Source organism: Equus przewalskii, chromosome 31, assembly GCF_037783145.1.
Source record: "Equus przewalskii isolate Varuska chromosome 31, EquPr2, whole genome shotgun sequence".
Classification (NCBI taxonomy): domain Eukaryota; kingdom Metazoa; phylum Chordata; class Mammalia; order Perissodactyla; family Equidae; genus Equus; species Equus przewalskii.
In genome coordinates this window covers 9,320,093-9,337,830 of record NC_091861.1, presented here as the reverse complement: position 1 = coordinate 9,337,830, position 17,738 = coordinate 9,320,093, and the positions used below count along the sequence as shown (strand labels likewise).

At 42.2% G+C, this 17,738-nt stretch overlaps 1 long non-coding RNA gene across 2 annotated transcripts; it reads left to right on the top strand.

The window, feature by feature from the left end:
• The first annotated feature begins 8,534 nt into the window (after positions 1-8,534).
• LOC139080640 (uncharacterized) lies at positions 8,535-13,779 on the top strand. Of its 2 annotated transcripts, none has more exons than XR_011535310.1 (4): positions 8,535-8,793; positions 9,028-9,275; positions 12,460-12,795; positions 13,182-13,779. It is a non-coding gene; the product is annotated as an uncharacterized lncRNA (long non-coding RNA). The 2 variants fall into 2 exon arrangements; XR_011535311.1 differs by having other exon boundaries at positions 12,464-12,795; positions 13,182-13,633.
• Positions 13,780-17,738: the final 3,959 nt, after the last annotated feature.

The following is a 17,738-nucleotide window of genomic DNA, read 5'->3' as shown; positions in this document are numbered from 1 at the left end:
GCCACTGCTGACTCCTTAACGACTGTGCAAGGAGAACAGGAAGATGGATTGATATCCTAATAGTCCGTCCAGCCCCCCACAGCTGGCACTTGGCCTTTGTTTGATGTGGTGGCTCCCTGTAATAAGTATCCTTTTAGTTGCAAATCATTAATCTTTTTTTGTCTATGTAACTGGTTGATTGAGATTGCCACTTAGGCCTTCATCAAACCCACAAAGAGAAAAAGCAACGCCCTGTGATCGAAGGTGTGGGGTGGGGAGGAGATCCAATACTGAACCCAGGCCTAAATCTCTCAGTAGCTGGCCAGGCGTGAGTAGTGGAGGCCTACGCTATTATGCGGAGAATGCTCCGGTGGCTGCGAATTAATTTAACAGCATTTGAAAACCGTGTGAAGCAAGACCCAGAAATTTCAGACCAGAGAACAACATCAAAATGGTCTTGACCTAGGGCTTTGCCAAAAAAAAGAAAAATCTTTCCTGCAGAACATTTAGTTTTGAGCAACATAGTTTTCAGTGAATCTATCAGTACGAATCAGAAGAAAAATTCATAACTGTTGGCACAACCACCTTGGAAAACTTGGCCATTTCTTCCAAATCTGAACACAGGCATCTCAATGACTGAGCAATTCCACTCCTAGGCATATACCCAACAGAAATGCAAACAGATATTTGCAAGAGACATGTACAAGGATACTCATCGCAGAACTATTTGTAATCAAAAACTGGAGAGAATCCAAATGTCCAGCAAGAGTAGAATGAGAAGAAAACACTGTGGAATGCAGCAATGAGCCTGACCAGCTACAGCCACTCGCCACAATACCGTGCTGAACGAAAGCCTTCAGACACAGAACAGTGCACAGTACCTACTGCGTGATTCCATTCACACAAAGTTCCAAACAGACAAAGCCAACCTTGGGGGTAGAAGCTGGAGAGCAATTACCTCCGTGGGGATGGCAAGTGCCTGGGAGGGGCATGAGAGAAGGCTCCAGGGACTGGGAATGCCTGTTTCTTCATCTGCGTCGTGGCCATGCAGGGCTGCACTCACGATTTGTACAATTTTCTGCAAGTATATTTCAATAAAAATGTTACTAAAACACACGCACACACACACCTAAGGGATAACTGACCTGCCTTCTGGCTGTCCCAAAAATTACGTTTTTAAAAATATCTGCAAAGATAATAATGTAAAAGATGGAGTCTTTGATCTTAAATCCTTCTTTCTGACAATAATTCTACACCAGAACAAATTGTTGATGAGACCCCTTCTGGCTCATGACAATAAAACCTCGCCTCTGGCATGAAGAAAGGTCCTCGATGAGGAGGGTGGGCAGGAATTTGGAGCATCTGAAACCAGTTTCAAGTCATTAATTCTCTATGATGGTATTAAAATCACCTGCCAGGGGACCGAATTTCGCCAGGCTCCGGATCCAGTCTGTGTTCAGAGGGGAATCAGGGCTTATGGAACAGCTCAGAGGAGTACCAAGTCATCCAGCTGTCGGAGCCGCATGGCTTCTCATCGCCGGGCCCTCGCATTGCCCTCTGCTCCGTTCCCCGGACAGAGCCCTTCCCTGTCTTCCTGTTCCCAGCAGTGGGGATTTGTCTGTTTCCCCATCTCAGATCCCTGCTCTGTCAATGTCATCACTATCCTGGTCCTGCCAAGACTGGAAGTCTGCTTGTTTGTACTTTTTCTATAGTTTTTAGTAATTGTTTTTTAAATCCCCATTTTTTTCTCTGTTAATTCTATTGAATTTGTATTCCTCGCATCAATTGAATGTAAAATAAAAAACTAAAAGTACTTAAAGAAACATGGGGAAGTTCTATATAATCTTAGCGGGAGAAGCTATCCTAAGAATGACACCAAATCCAGATGCCATTTTTTAAAAGATTGATAAATTAAATTAATTTAAAAAGAAAAAAAATTTATTCAAATAAATTACTAACACAAAATACCATTCGTGGAATATATTCTAAGGTCAAAAAGAACTAGAAAGGAATATTGAACTTTATAGGTTTATTGTCAGTAGTTGCATTGATGATAAAGCTCTGAAACTATTAATGTGTATTGTAGGAAGAGTAATGAGTAAATTTATTAGTGTTTTAGGGAACAAGGCTTTCTGTGGGAAAAGAGAGATACAATGGGGAATGGGGGAAGGTGGGCAAAAAACTTGTGATGTCGAATTTGGATAGGAACATAAACTCATGATATACATAATACATATGTACATATATATGTACTGTATGTATGTCTTTTAATTGCACATATTCAATTTTACATATTTTAAATTTTTTTCAGGAAAATATAATGAACAAAGACAAAAGACAAGTGAAAAACTGAAGAAACTATTTATAACACATATGACAAAGAGCTAATTTCCTGGGGCCGGCCGGGTGGTCCAGCGGTTAAGTTCACACGTTCCACTTCTCAGTGGCCGGGGGTTTGCTGGTTCAGATCCTGGTTGTGGACATGGCCATGCTGTGGTAGGCATCCTATGAATAAAATAGAGGAAGATGGGCATGAATGTTAGCTCAGGGCCAGTCTTCCTCAGCAAAAAGAGGAAGATTGGCAGTAGCTAGCTCAGGGCTAATCTTCCTCAAAAAAAAAAAGAGCTAATTTCCTTAATATATAAAGAACTCCTATAAATCAATTTTTAAAACCCAAAAAAGCACAAAGGATAAAAACAGATATTTTTCTTAACATATCTGAAGAGAAAGAACAGATGGTTTCTTAACATATCAAAAAATGTTTGATCTTTCTTATAATGTTAAAAATCAAAATTAACAACTCTATGGGGGGGAAATGGCAATAGCTATCAAATTTCAAAGTCAGATATTCTTTGACCCAGCAATTCCTCTTCTAAATACTGATCTTACAGACCCACTCATAAGTGGATGCAAAAATATATATACCAGGTTATTCATTGCATTACTATTTGTAGCAACAGAAGTTTAAAAATAACCTGATTGCCCATCCAAAGGAGACTGTTTAATATATTATGGTATATCTATGCACAGAAATACTATGCAGCTGTTAAAATGATGAGACAGTTCATGCATCTTGAGATGGAAAGATTTCTAAGATACATTGTAAAATTTCAAAACAGGCAAGGCGCTAAAATGGTGTGTATATAGTTATTCTCAGCAATTAAAAACAAAAGCAGATATACAAATATATATATGTAAATAGATATACATTGTTTATTCATTGAATATATGTGAGAGTGGTTGCTTCTGGAAAAGGAAACTGGGAGACCTGGTGGGAGATAGACACTTGTCACTTACTCTCCCTTGAACCTTTTGGATTTTATTAACCACTGAAAAGTAATTAATTATTTAATTTCAAAACGACTTCTTCACAAGAAAAATGCAACTTAAAATTTTTAATGAAAATTAACATTTGGGAAAATAAGTGTGAAAATAAGTGTGTAAAACATAACTTAGCAACAAAATATTTAAAAACGGATAAAGTTGGTGCTCAGATTTCCCGTGACGAGTGGTCAGAGTTGTTGAGCAGCTTTCAGACAGGTGAATACAGCCAGATAATCATTGTGGTGGAGAGCCAGCTCTTGTTACTAATGAAAGAGATATAGACTCAGGCAATATCAGAAAACATTACACCATCAAAGATGAAAGATGATAAAACTGGAGCTTTTGAAATGGTGCTACTCATTTGAATGGTGTCTGAACACTTTTCTCCAAACAATGTTGATACATTAATTTCCCATCCTACCTGATGTTTCAGAAAGAGCAAGTTCACAGGCCAATTGAATAGCGAAGGGGGCAAGCGGTACATGAAAAGGAGAGGATGAGGAAGTGTTTTCAACTTATCAAGATACCAGCACCAGCAATTTATTTTTTATTGGGAGTTAGAGGCTTTAGGGAAAGTGGCAACTGAAAAAAAAATTTCCTGTAAAGCAATCTGGGGATATATAACAAGAATTGTAAAATCATTCTTTGATCCCTTACTTCTACTTTGGGGGTTTAAAACTCCCATGTACATATCAATGCTATTTACAAAATTGGAAACAGGAGAAATACTATGTAGACTATACTAATTCTAACATGTGGAATAACATTAAATTAAAAGCAGAACACCAAACAGGTAGATAAACACTTGTTACAGTTATATAAAGTCTGGGTAGAGACATTGTTAAAGGTAGCAAATGAATTCGGAGAAGTGGAAACAGTTTATAATGAAGTGTTCATTAGGTTTTGGATGAATGGTTGCTTACATTCTCAGAAAAGAGCGTGTCCATCTGGTAGGCATTACAACAGAACAGGGAGGAGCAGATGGGCACAGCAGTAGGTCAGTATTGGCAGAGAAAAGAATACCTAGGATAGGATTACTGATGTCCCACCTTTGGCACCCAGGGCAGTCCAACTGGCCCAACAGGCTGGGCACAAACACACCCGAGGGAATTGAAGGCCACCTGGTGGCTATATCAGAAAATTACAGTTCAGTTGATTCCTGGAGGTCAGATGCAGCAGGAAAAACTAAGTAGGACTTAGACTGACCACCATTTATTGGCCAGCTTTACATGCACACAAAAGCATCTTTGCTGCCTCCTGGAGTATCATCACTATTTCCCACAGATCCCGTTGCTTCCTCTCCATCTTTGTCGGGTTCTCAGTTGTGCCTTCTCTCACCCCCAATCAATGTAACATCTCTCTTTATCATCTTTCCTCTGAAAATACCATGTGCAGGATACATTACAATTGCATGTGACTGACCAAGATTCGGTACTCAACGACTGGAAAACCATCTCTTTGCCCCAGTACGTTCTCTAATTCTTCTCCAGAAACACAGCAATATATTTTACCGTTAAAAATAAAAATAATAGGGGCTGGCCCCGTGGCCAAGTGGTTAAGTTCTCGTGCTCTGCTGCCGGTGGCCCAGTGTTTCGTCAGTTCGAATCCTGGGCACGGACATGGCACTGCTCATCAGACCACGCTGAGGCAGCATCCCACATGCCACAACTAGAAGGACCCACAACGAAGACTATACAACTATGTACCGGGGGGGGCTTTGGGGAGAAAAAGGAAAAAAATAAAATCTTTAAAAAAAATAAAAATAATAAAGTAGTGCTTGATTCACAAAGATAAATACACATTATATTTTGCTACCCATTTTTTAAATGGCTCATTCCTTATAGAACACTTTTCCTGTCATTCAGTGAACTCCTGACTATCCTTTGGGATAGTTTGAGTAATTAAAACAGCAGCGTTTAATTTCGAGTCTATTTTTGTTGGTGTTATTATTAGTACCTTCTCCAGAGAGAAATATCTGCCTGAAAGGATAGGCACCCCCCAGGTGACAAGAGCTGACATGACATTTAACAGTCATGACAAAGATGAAGAAAGTCTCTCTGGAAAGGAACTTCCGGATGCTGACACCTGACTCCCTTAGCTTTTGTTTGATTCCCTTTTCTGCTGACGTGTACTTCCTGATTACTCAGCTGACCCTTCCTCATCTATTTGTCATCAAAGTGAGTGGATCATAGCAGGAGTTCATTAATATCAGTCCATTCCCTTCCCATCCATTTGGACCAGTGTGCTTGTGCAAAGGCCAGAAGTATGAAACAGAATGGCAAGTGCCAGTCATACAGGATGTTAAGTGGGGGAAGCAATTGGGAGGTGGGGGGATGGGAGAAGGCATCAGACCCCTGCTTCCAATCTTTAGGTCCATCTATGTCTTTGATAAGTCGCAGGACCAGAGCATGCCCTCTGCCATGCCATCCACCATAACACCCGTCCACTCAAAGGTAGGGCACCCATCAGTCTGTCAGTCCATCTTCTCCCCATCAGTCCATCAGTCCATCTTCTCCCCATCAGTCCGTCAGTCCATCTTCTCCCCATCAGTCCGTCAGTCCATCTTCTCCCCATCAGTCCGTCTGTCCATCTTCTCATCAGTCCGTCAGTCCATCTTCTCCCCATCAGTCCGTCAGTCCGTCTTCTCCCCATCAGTCCGTCAGTCCATCTTCTCCCCATCAGTCCGTCAGTCCATCTTCTCCCAGCCTGCGTCTGTCTGGGGCTAGTCAGAAGATGCTTTAGAACTACTTCTTTCCCTAAATCCACTTTGCCACAGCACTACAATTGCTTGCTTTTTCCAAATTAACTGAAAATTAGAAAGTGTGCGCAAAATGAAACATAAGAACAGAGACAAAGCACTTCAGAAAATGTATGGCATCAGTCTAAGAAGTCCTCCACTTAACTGGATTCCAACACGTTGGTTATTCTTTGTTCTCCCAGTTCATACTCTGCTTGTCAATGTTCAAGACATCAGAGAACAGTTAACATCGCCAATAGCAGGACAAACTGACAGTGTGAGTTTCCCGATGGAATGCACCAGGAAGGATGCACTTCTGTGCTAGTCTTGCCAAAAATGTACAACATGAATCTAATCACGAGAAAATATAACACAGCGGCCGGCCCTGTGGCCGGGTGGCTAAGTTCACATGCTCTGCTTCAGCAGCCCAGGGTTTTACCGGTTCAGATCCTGGGCGCGGACATGGCACTGCTCATCGGGTCATGTTGAGGTGGCATCCTACATAATACAACCAGAGGCACTCACAACTAGGATATACAACTATGTACTGGGTGACTTTGGCGAGAAGAAGAAAAAGAAGTTTGGCAACAGATGTTAGTGCAGGTGCCAATCTTTAAAAAAAAAAAAAAGAAAACATAACACAAACCCAAATTGAGAGACATTCTCCAAAACTACTGGTCTATATTCTTTTAAAAAATGGCAAGGTCATGAAAGATAAGCAAAGGCTGAAGAATTTTTCCAGATTAATGGAGACCACAGAATCATCTCAAGGACATTATTGAGACAAGTGGCAAAATTTGAACATGGATTGTATATTAGAAAATAACAAGGTATCAAGGTTAAATTTCCTGAATTTTTATCATTGAACTATTATTTTATGAGACTGTCCTTGTTCTTAGGAGATATGTTAAAGTATTTTGAAGGAAAGTGACCAAATAGCTTAGGGAAAAAACAACAGAGAGAGAGAAAGGGAGTTTTCAAGCAAATGTGGCAAAATGTTAAAAATTGGGATAAAAAGAATGTGAGAGGTCTTTGCACTACTTTTGTAACTCCTCTGTAAGTCTGGAAGCACTTATAAAAAAGATAAAACTGAAAAATAGAAGAACATTCAAGGATCAGGGCTTCTGCTTCTATCTTTTGATTGATTTTTCATGTGAGCAAGAAAGGCAGAGAGTTTCCTGTAGGTCTTGTATCAGTTGCGTTTTTAAGTTGACTAGGAACACTGGTCATCGGGGATTAGAGTCTCTGTCTACGTGGACCTAGCAAGGTTACTCTCTTATAGAAAGAAGGCATTGATTCACCTCTTAGCTTCTCCTAATTGATCCCGAAGGACTCTGCCCGTTCAGTCCGAGGGAGGCTGCTCCGCGTTCACAGATGATGATAATTGACGAGTAGTAAGTGCTTATGTGTGAAGCGTTGTGTCAACCTTTTAACAGTATTAAGGCATTTAATTCTCATAACAATCCTATGAAATATGTTCTATTATGATGCCTACGTTTACAAAGGAAGAAACTGAGGCATAGAAAGGGTAAATACATGTCACAAGGTCACAAGACTATTCTGTGGAGGAGCCAGAAGATGAACCAGGTGTTAGAGAAGGCTTTGCCGTTCCTTAAGACACGGTTCCACCTGCTCTGCAATTGTGTAGAACTCACGAATGACTTACAAAATAAACTGTAAACTTACCACTGTGGCATTTGGACATCTTTGTCCCCCTACACTTGAGTCATGCTCTGTCCGCGCTCAGGGCTGCGCCTGTTTTCAATGCATTCACATTTCTATCACTTTGAGGTCTGGGCTCGGCCCAGCAGTGGGAGGGGTAGATTGGGAGGCCCAGGATCTGGACTGGATCTGTCAGCTGGAGTGTGGCAGGCTCTTGAGGAACGAGCAGCAGCAGGTAGCAGGACAGCACCTGGTCTGACTAAGAGAAGACAGTCTCCGGGAAGAGCAGAGCAACGACTCAGGTTATAGACAAGGTTACAGTGAGTCTTGAAGGACTAACATGATGTCGCAGGATGCCCTGCGAGGCAGGCGGAGCCCTACTGTAATAGAAATCCAGGGAATTAGCATCAGATAAGCATCAGCTGGTTGCAGGGCACCAATCACTAGACTGTGCCTCTTGGGCAGACTCTGGTCTTGGGGGTAGGACAGTGCCAGCGGGAAGAAGGCAAATGCCCAGGTTTGCATGGAGAGGGAGCCAGGCAGACGTAAGCACATCAGAGACCACGTCAAACCTGTCATCAGAACCAGCTCACAGGCTCCTGTAGCCTAGAAGAAAGAGTGGGTTGGGAGTAATCCTGGAATGTTGATCTTCAAGGTCAAATGCCCCTCTACAAGGTCAGGGGTTGGTCTACCAAAGTTCCAGGTCACACATGGCAAAAGCCCTAAACCCAGGGAAGTGGCTTCAATCTGGGCTCTCCACAGTCAGGAAGAGGGCCTTCATTCATGTGGCAAACATCTTCTGAGCACTCAGATGTGTCAGGCGCTGAGTCACAATGGAGAATAGTCCCCGTCCTCAAGGAGCCCTGAGAAACAAGCCTCCTTTGACCGACTGTTGGTGAGCAACCACTGAAGCAGGATTCTTTACAGCACCTCTGGCACAATCCTCACAGACTGGAGACCAGCCTCCACGTGGGACCTGCCGACACGCTTCGTTATGCTCTGCACAGCAAAGCACATACTCAGTAAAGTGCGCAAGTCTTGAGGAAACATCTTGATGGCTTTATAAACCCATCAACACAGTGTTTTAAAAGGTGAGTCATCACAATGTCAACCCTGAATATAGAGAGGAGGAAAGGTGAGTTTGGGAGGCAGAATGATAGCCCCGTAAAGATGTCCACATCCTGATCCAGAACCTGTGAATAAATATATAAACCTTATGCGGCGAAAGGGACTTTGTAGATGTGATTAAGTTGAGGACCTTGAGATGGGGATTGATCTGGATTATCTAGTCGGGCCTGATCTAATCACGTGGTCTTTAAAATCAGAGCATCTTTCTCAGCTGAGGTCATAGTCACAGGGAGAGGTGACTACAGAAGAACCGTTAGAGAGATGCCACAGTGTTGGCTATAAAGATGGAGGGAGGGCTGCGAGCCCCGGAAGTCTAGCAGCCTCTAGGAGCTGGAGAAGGCGAGGAAGCAGATTCTGCCCCAGAGACTCCACAATGGCCCCAGCCCTGCTGAGACCCTGACTTCAGCCCAGTCGGACTTTCGTCAAACTGCTGACCTACTGTCAGGTAATACATTTTTATCGTTTTAAACCGCTAAGTTTGTGGTCATTTGTTACAGTAGCAATAGGAATCTAATACAGTGGGAGATGGTGCCACATTTTTATGAAGCTAAAAAGATTGGATACTGGGGCCAGCCCCGTGGCGCAGCGATTAAGTGTGCACGTTCCGCTTCGGTGGCCCAGGGTTTCCCGGTTCGGATCCTGGGTGCAGACATGGCACTGCTTGGCACGCCATGCTGTGGTAGGCGTCCCACATATAAAGTAGAGGAAGATAGGCACGGATGTTAGCTCAGGGCCAGTCTTCCTCAGCAAAAAGAGGAGGATTGGCAGCAGATGTTAGCTCAGGGCTAATCTTCCTCAAAAAAAAAAAAGGAAAAAAGAAAAAAAGAAATATAAATAATAATAAAGAAATATAAAAAATAATAACAAACAAACAAACAAAAAGAAAAGACCTCTTTACCACTCCCCAACTTTCTTACCTAACAGAGGCCTTCCAAGTCCACAAACGTAAACTTGGTATTTATTAAACATCTAACTCACCTGTAAGATAATTATCAGACAAATATGATAGAAGGTTGCATTATCATCATCGTCATCTTTCTTGGTATTTTTATTAAGCCATTTTATTTTGCATTTTAAGAGAAATGATTACTAACAAAACATTTTTATTGAATTTTGTCCGTGGTTGAGCTTTGAGATGTTTTTAAATGGGCCAAAATTTTGACTTTCAGATTTTAGAAATGTGAGGGCTTTATAGATGCAACATCTAATTACTGAGGGGGAACAAAATTTAAAAACTGTGTAAAATCGAAAGGACCAGCCTAGGGCCGGCCCAGTGGCGCAGCGGTTAAGTGCGCATGTTCTGCTTCTCGGCGGGCCCGGGGTTCGCTGGTTAGGATCCCGGTGTGGACATGGCACTGCTTGGCACGCCATGCTGTGGTAGGCGTCCCACATATAAAGTAGAGGAAGATGGGCACGGATGTTAGCTGAGGGCCAGTCTTCCTCAGCAAAAAGAGGAGGAGTGGCAGTAGTTAGCTCAGGACTAATCATCCTCAAAAAAAAAAACAAAAAAAAGGACCCGGCTGTGAGCCAGATAATGGCTCATTTGTGCTCTTCTCACCTGTCTGCTTTCATCTGGCGTGTTAGAGCTGGCAACAGCTCACAGGTAATAAACAGCTTCCTGACTTAACTCCATTCACATGTTAACGAATATTTATGAAGCACCTATTACGTGGTAGCATTCAGAAGAAGCCAGTCACATATGAGGAGGAAAGTGGATAAACATCAAACTTGCTAAGAGACCAGATCTTAATTATTCCCACCACAAAAAAGGAATGATCATTCTGTGATGGGCCAGAAGGACCAGCTAACGCTACAATGGCAATCATACGGCAGTTTATTAATGTATCAACTCAACACGATGCGCATCTTAAACTTACACAATGTTATGTGTCAAATATATTTCAATTCAAAAATACAGAAAAAAAAAGAAAGTGGTACATTTGTTCATAAGATGGATCGAGAACTGGAACTGAAGAATCAGAGAGGACAGCTCTTCCAAATCCACTGACAGGAGAAAGAGAATAGAAAAATCTTATTAGGACATTGGAGTCAAAGAGTTTATGTCAATTGAAACAGACAACCCTAGGGCAGAATAAGGAAACCGAGTTAAGACAATGAATTCGGAGCCAAATCTGTTTAAAAGAGGAGCTCTGTGGAGAGCCCACTGTGTAACAGCTGAGAAACAAAAGGTGGATGACAACAGAGAAGGAAAAGAGGGCGGATCCATGTTCCCGCCTCCCTGGGTAAACCCCACTCTCAATGCCCGATTTAGAGAGGAGGAGGGAAATGCTGTTTTCCTGGGCCCCCAGTTTTGTATTATTTGAAAGCTTTCTTTTTCAAACAATCTAATCTAATGGATTAGGTCACTGATTCAAGAGGCAAATTCATTGACGTTCGTGGTTAGTTAATGGACTCATGTGCGCTAATATTTGTTGGCGGTTACCTAACTTTTCCACCGCTCGGTAAGCCTTTCTTCATCATGAGCGGTATGGATTTAAGTCTTGTTGTTTTTAAAAAGGCAGATTTGTTTTTTAGTTCAGTTTTTGCAAGAGGTATTATAGTCGTATCATTTGGCAATTTTCCTAAGAGAAGAGAATCTTGAAGAATTTCAAAGCCAACTGTGTTTTTCAGTAAGCTCACATACCAAGGAAGCTGGGAAAGAAGCTTGGAAAAAATGAGATGCAAAGTGAGGGTTGGCACAGAATTTGAATGATGATTAGCAGGGCGGACACCTCATTCCAAAGCATCCAGCTGCACATAGCATTTGCTCAGCAATTTACCAAGAGGACAAAGGTGGCTTCCTCTGCTGTTTGTTGGTGAAAGTTTGCTAGACTTATCTTTGAACGGTGACTGGTAAGTCTGTCTGGCATTATTATTACTATTATCATTACTATTACTTTTATGACAATAGTAACAAGCATGATTTTTTTGACCTCCGATTATGTGTTGTGCAGAATGTAGACTAAGATGCATAGAAGAGACATTTCAGTAAATTCATTTTTCAAGATTTTGACTCATAAAATACAAAATAATATTGGTCAAGCAAAAGCCCATTGGTCAAGATATAGAAAGATAACCTGTGGCAATTACTTCAGAAGTCTAAAAGGGAATCTGATTGTCTTCTGTAAGAGACAGGTTGCCAAAAAGCGACAATGAGGGGCCGGCCCAGTGGCGCAGTGGTTAAGTTCACATATTCCGCTTCTCGGCGGCCTGGGGTTTGCCAGTTCGGATCCTGGGTGTGGACATGGCACTGCTTGGCAAAAGCCATGCTGTGGTAGGCGTCCCACATATAAAGTGGAAGAAGATGGGCATGGATGTTAGCTCAGGGCCAGTCTTCCTTAGCGAAAAAGAGGAGGATTGGCGGTAGTTAGCTCAGGGCTAATCTTCATCAAAAAAAAAAAAAAGTAAACAATGAGTATGTTCTCACTTCCCAGAAAGTCCCGCATGCAACCTCTCTGGCAGGATATTGAAGGGAAGTAAAAGATGAGAGGGATGAGAAGAAACTTAGAACCTGAGCAAACCACCAAACCGTCCCAAGTACAGGCAGTTGGGACATGAAAATTCCACTGCTAGTTGATCATTTTTAAGAGTAATTGTCTTTCCTTTTTTTTCTTATCTTTTTTTCAAAGTCAGTTATTAACTTTTCTCATGAAAAAAGTCCCTGGAATGTAAAAATTTATTCCGAGCAACAGCACACACCAAACCTCCCTCACCGCTGCCCGCTGTCCATCTCAGATTCTGATCATGCAGAGACGAAAGGCTGAGGGCTCTCCCGGAGCTCACCTTCCATCTGCGAAAGCCACTGCCGGGACAATTCTTTCCCCAGAGAGAAGGCATCCTCTTGGGCACAGAAGCGAGATAGTCTAACAGTGTCCCAGAGCTCTCGGTACCTCAGTTTCCCGATCTGCGCATGCCATACATGGTGGTCCTACTGCTGGTTTGAAAAGTATGCTGCAAATATGAAGGTGAGCTCCAAACAAAAATTTGAGCAGAGTTTGAACAGTCCAACCTACAGCTGCCTCCTTTATGAATTAATTTCTCTATTGAATCGTTTTAAATCCAAAGGGCTCTGCAGATTACCCTTGGGTTAATCCTTTCCCGAAGCAAGAATCTCCAGGATGAAATTAGGTGAAACCCAATCCTTAAATACTTGCCTGAGTGTCTAAAATCGTTATAAGAAGTTCTTTCCTGAGAGTCTTTAAGAAAAGAAATTCAGTTTCCTGAAATAGTTCAGGCTTCACGCAAAGCTGTTACTCAGGAGGGTTAAATTAAACAACCTCTAAAAGTTTTTTCCAACCATGGATTTTTTTGTTTTTAATTCTTTTATGCTTTCCCCCCTCTCTCATTTCAGAGACAATCAGCAAGGCTCCTTGGATAAGGTTATTATATTCAAGTCTTGCCAAAAAATGTAAGAAAAGAAACTCCTGTTTGATGGGATCCAGAGGAACAATTATGCTTTCTAAAAATAAGATGAGCCGAAGCTAAGGAAATGAAAACGTTTCTAAAGAAGAAGGTCAGGACTTCTTTTGTGGCCTCCTTTCATCGCTGGGTTATTCACTGTAATAGTAGCCTGCCATTTCAAACTATGACTCAGGGGCCTGGTCATGGGTTACAGAGCATTTCATCTGTGGTCACCCCACCTGCCCACGAAGAAATTGATGGTTAGCGACTACAGAGCAGGTTACTCACTGAATATTATTCTCCACCGTAACCTCCTGACCCTTGCCTCATCGAAAAGATTGGTGCTATTCTGCTTTTACCTACAGAGAAAGAGCAAGGAGGAGATAAAATAGGACCTTGATATTCAGGGTTGTGGCTCATTTCTGAAGGTCGGACATGAAAAGCTGTTTCGAATTTTGCCCCATTCGTTCTTAAAACTGCAGCCCAGGAATTTATAAGCATAGCTGCCCTTTATCTCTCCCAAGAATGAAATTGCTTTCTCCAATAGAGTTTAAAGGGATGAATTAATTCGTGTTTTTGGCAGGAGTACTCTATAATTGCAAAGAACTCTGAGTATCACCATATAGTTTTTTCCTTAGATGGTCCATTAGGAGGAACTATGGCATTCCCAAAGCTATTCTTTAATTAGGTCAGCAGCATCTGCCAAGAATCCACTCTCCTCTCAGACCAGGTTTAATCACAGTGACAAGTGACTTTCAAGTTTATACCCACACACTCTTAGATTTCGGATTTGCCCTAGAAGAAGGTTCTGATCATAGCGTTCTGAGCGCTGGCCTCTGGGCCTGACTTCCCTGTCTGCCTGGATTTGGGATTTTTGGCCTGCCCTTACCTTGTGACTTGCCCCCCTGGATTGCTGACCCATTCTTGACCTCTGACAACAGCACGCTCCTTAACATCTGTTCTACTTGCATAGAGCCTTGCCTTCCGCCCGATTCTTAATTCTGATTATTAGGCTTCTGGACCAGGCCAATCCTCACAGCCTAGGGAGGACGGAGATGTCCTTAGACTAAAATGGCCAAGACCAGAGCTCATGAATGACAAGGACAAATAACCCAAGGACTCAGTGATCATACAAATGTCCAAATGGGGGGCACATGAATTGCTGTAAGGCCTTAGATTTCACATATTATATATATGAGGTTCATATATTACAGTTAGTTACAGGACACTAATGAGAGACAGACTTTTCAAACCTAGGTCACAGAACACTGAGCATAGCCCTCAAAATGCACCCTGGATCATACAGCAAAAGATACGCAGTCACCGAATTGCTGCTGGGCCAATGTGTCAATCACGCCCCGAGGACAGCAGGCTGGGTGGCCACTTAAGACCTGAACATCAAGAAGCTAGAAGAGGTGTGGAAATTCTGAGAAGGTCTTTATCATTTAGAAACAGAAAGGCATAGTGTGTCAAACTACTTCCATTCCATGGGAAACTGTTATTCTAAATGCTCAAATATGTCGGGGTATTTAAAATGACAAGAGTAGTTTGGACAACAGCAGCGGCTGTGGAAGACCAGAAGGAATGAGGAGGGGAGCGAGGAGCTTGGTCACGGAACCTACTCAGGCACTGATTGGGCAGCTCTCAGTTCCTTTGTAAAAGGTGAGGAAGGTAATTCTAAATCACATTTATAGCCCTTCCAGTTCTGAATGATTCTTTGACCTTGAGATAGAATCAGAAGGCTGGAAAGGATCTTAGAAGGTACTTAAGTCAACCTCTAAACTTTCAGCGACATAGAGCACAGCCTCTCCCTGGCCAGCCCAGGCCCTTTCCAAACAGTTCTTACCAGGGGAAAGTCTTCTTTATCTTGAACTCACACCCTCCAACCTGTATTTTCCAACAAGAAGAAAGAGAGTAGCACCTCCCCTCCCCTACTGTGAGCGTTCTACCTCTGTTAATGCAGCTCACATATGAATTAGCATTTGAAGGACAGTCATATCACATCATTGAATTACGTTGATCTTATAATCTTTTTCACATGTGGGCATTAAGCAACACCTCTAATAGTCTGTGTTGTTTAATTGGGATTTTTATTCCAAGTATAGAACCTTAAAATTTACCCCTGTTGGATTTTGTCTTGTTATTGTTGAAAGATCCTGTAAGAAAAGCCCAAGGCAAAAAGGGATCAGTAATGGACCTTAAGAAAAAGGGAATAAGAAATAGGCCTAGGGGCCGGTCCCATGGCCAAGTGGTTAAGTTCATGCGCTCCGCTTTGGCAGCCCAGGGTTTCTCTGGTTCGGATCCTGGGCGCAGATGTGGCATGGCTCATCAGGCCATGCTGAGGCATCGTTCCACATAGCACAACCAGAGGCACTCACAACTAGAACATTCAACTGTACTGGGGGGCTTTGGGGAGAAGAAGGAAAAAAAAAAGATTGGCAAGAGATGTTAACTCAGGTACCAAACTTTAAAAAAAAAAAAAAGAATCAGGAATGGGCATATCTGGAAGACAGCAGAAAATGGAGCATCGCTTTCAAAATTCTGAGGGAAAATGATTCTCAGCCCCAAATTCTATCTCATATATCAATTAAGTGTAAAGGTAAAATGAAGCTTTTTTAGATATAAACAGTCTCAAAGATTTCCCTCTTACGTATAGTTTCTCAGAAAGCTACTGAAGGATGTACACCATCAAAACAAGGAGTCATCAAAGAGAGAGGAAGATACAAGAAACAGAGAAGTCCCAACTTGAGAGAAAAGCAAAGGATTTCCCTAGAATGACAGTGAAGAGATATCCTGGGAAGACAGCTGTGAAGCAGGCAAGAGAGCAGCCAAGTCAGATTGGAGCAAGTTGGAAAGCCAAGGGAAAGACTTCTTCAACAAGACGAGCATGATAGAATACAGGATGAGGTTGACAGTGTGGAGAGGAGATTTAGACAATTGTGGAGAGTTTCTGGTTGATTGATTATAAGTATAGAGGAACCAAGGAACAACAGCAATTTTTTTAAAAAGACACTTATTGACCTCAGGGAAAATAAAAAGTTGTGCAAGAAAGGGTAAATCATCATAATACGCTACCCGGTTCATCTGTGACTACTATCCGCACAGTTATAATAATGAAAATATGGAATCGCATTCTACCCAGGATGGGATGGGGGGACAGGAAGTGTGCATAAATATGGTAGTGGTGTGGTGGAGGGCAGTGATGAAAGAGAATTCAATCCTTTTCTTCCATGGTAGGAAGTCAACAAATAATGTCTAAAATGGAAATACGAAGAAGTAACAATATGAGCATGTTATTTAGAGACAGGAAGATAAATACCAAAAGAATAGTATTAAAGATTTGAAAGTTGTTGCCTCCGAGGAAAGAAATAGGATGCAGGGGAAAGCCATATTCTTTGTAACAAGCCTTGTAGAATTATTTGACTTTACATGCACAAAAGTTGTAATAAAAATAAAAACTAATCTGAAACAAGAATGAATAAAAGAAGTAAGTAAGCCATCTAGCCTCGCTAAGAAAATCCTTTGATGATGAGTGAAGAGGGAACAGAACCCATCCAAGACTTCAAAACCAAGTGGGAAAGGGATCAGAAGTGACGTGAAGGAATGAAGACCGCAGTTTGGACAAGTAATTGGATTTGTGGGAAAGAGGAAACGTAGGTCAACCACCACGGGCTGTCAGTTTCACCTTCAGGATGTTTCTTTACTCACTTCTATCCAGCTCCCTTCTAGCTATCCCAATCAAGGCAATCAGCATCACTCTCCTGGGGGACCACAAGCCTCCAGCTTTAGTCCCTTCCATTCCACTCTCCACGCAGCAGCCAGACAGCCCTTTCTAAAATAGAATTCTGATCATATCACTCTCCTGACAAAATGCATTAATGGCCTTTCATTGTTTATAGCATAAGACCAAGTAATTTGACAGGGACTATATATTTTTGAACGGCCTCTCTGGCTTCATTTCTCCACACCACTAAACTGTATGAAAATGGTCTCTTATCTCCACTTACCTTGCTCTCACTCCACTGAGCCTTCACACTCTTGCCCCTTTCCACCTGCCTAATTCCTACCCATCCTTCAGGACGTGGCTCTGCAAAACATTCCCTGATCCCCTCCAGCACCCCATTACAGCATTTAGCACGCTTATTCCAGTTTCTAGAACTCTCCCACTAGCCAGCAAACTCTACTAAAGCTGAGACAATATCTGTCTTAATTCCTCTATTATTCATGACTCAACTGATTACAAATGCTAGCCCTCCAGTGCAAACCAGCTCACACAAATGGGAATTGATTGGCTCACATGGGTCCAGGCATGGAGTATGTCTCAGCCACAGCTGGAGTCCTCAGCTCTCTTCCTGTATCTTATCAAGGTCTCTCTGAGTGTTGGTCTTATTCTGTCCCACTACAGATGGGCTTTCTCCACTTGGCAAGGACACTGGTTCCCATCCTTTCAACTTTGAGATTCAAAATAAGGAGGCAGTCTTTCCTACTAGCTCCAGAGAATAGTCGG